Source organism: Macrobrachium rosenbergii, chromosome 7, assembly GCF_040412425.1.
Source record: "Macrobrachium rosenbergii isolate ZJJX-2024 chromosome 7, ASM4041242v1, whole genome shotgun sequence".
NCBI classification, from domain to species: domain Eukaryota; kingdom Metazoa; phylum Arthropoda; class Malacostraca; order Decapoda; family Palaemonidae; genus Macrobrachium; species Macrobrachium rosenbergii.
Window position 1 is genome coordinate 16364924 of NC_089747.1, and position 1266 is coordinate 16366189.

Below are 1266 nucleotides of genomic sequence, written 5' to 3' on the forward strand. Positions count from 1 at the left end.
GTTAAAAAGGAACCAAAAATAAAACGAGGTGCCGGAATCTGGAAGTTTCATCACAGCATAGCAGTGACTCGCGTTTCTCGGTTCTCTCACGTTTAGATCCTGTTCAAGTCCACTTGTCAGCAGGAAAAAAGATTACAACAGCAATAAAAATCTGCTAGCTATAAGGAAATACAATTTTATATATATTAATTAGATAATTAATTAATCACTTCATTTTTTTGCAGCGTTTCTGGGTTGACATAAGTAGAGAGGCAGTGCGGATGCTGTTACGAATACCGTAAGGTTAGTTTAGTTCCTCTTTCTATACTGAAAATTCAAATTTCCTTTTCAATCGCAACATCAAAGCTCGTTACATTAAGAGCAGTTACTACTTTAAGAGTATTATGCGCAAATGGGAATCTTCTTGCAAAAAAATTGCTTCTTTGTGCTAGAAGCTTGTTATTCTTTTTCCTTGACAAAAAATGTCACTTGTAGCTTGCAAGGAACGACACTTTTAGAATTCAATACTCTCCATTCCAGGGCCCAGGTGAAGAGTGCGGTGGCCCTAAAAACAGCTTAGGCACCTGCGCTGAAGGGCTGATCTGTGACACAGGAAACAGGGGAAGACAGGTCATTGCAGGGCCCATGGATAAGTCCCGCAGTAGGGGTCGCCGGTGGCTTGGAAAAGGACCGTGTTTCCAGAGAAGGGTGGTTGGCTGGTTAATTTTTTCCAAAGAGAGTTTGACTGGATCTTTCGAGGCGGTGGGGGTGGGATTCTGAAGGACGACGAATTCAATTATAGTTGGTAATAAAGTATATGCAGTTGTCATTGGGCATTTAAAGTTTTAATAAGGTATTTAAAGTTGTCATAAGTTACTGAAAGTTGTCATAAGGTTTAAAATTGTCAAAAACTTATAAGGATCATCAACTCTGGAATTTTTATTTCCCCCATATTAAAATGCATCTTTTAATGAATATCAATAAACTGAAAGAAAAACTTCATAAAAGATAAACAAACATTGACTCTAAATAATTCTCAAAGAGCACCTTCCAATAGTCTTCCCTGCCAGCGGAGAGAAAGAGATAGAAAAGGAACTTTCAAACTTTACTGCATTATGTCTCAAATTACTTGTTGTTTTATACATATCTCTGTGTAGGTGAATCATTTACTCCAAAAGAACCTCTTTTATCATTGTACTCTTTTTGAACTAGAAGAAAAATCAAAAGCTTGTATACCTAGAATGGGGGTAGTGCTGACAGTGCGCCTCACATGGTGCACTTAAGGTA

At 37.8% G+C, this 1266-nt stretch overlaps 1 long non-coding RNA gene across 1 annotated transcript; it reads left to right on the top strand.

The window, feature by feature from the left end:
* The first annotated feature begins 222 nt into the window (after positions 1 to 222).
* Positions 223 to 907, top strand: LOC136840178 (uncharacterized). Its single transcript, XR_010853548.1, has 2 exons — positions 223 to 282; positions 520 to 907. It is a non-coding gene; the product is annotated as an uncharacterized lncRNA (long non-coding RNA).
* The last annotated feature ends 359 nt before the right edge of the window (positions 908 to 1266 follow it).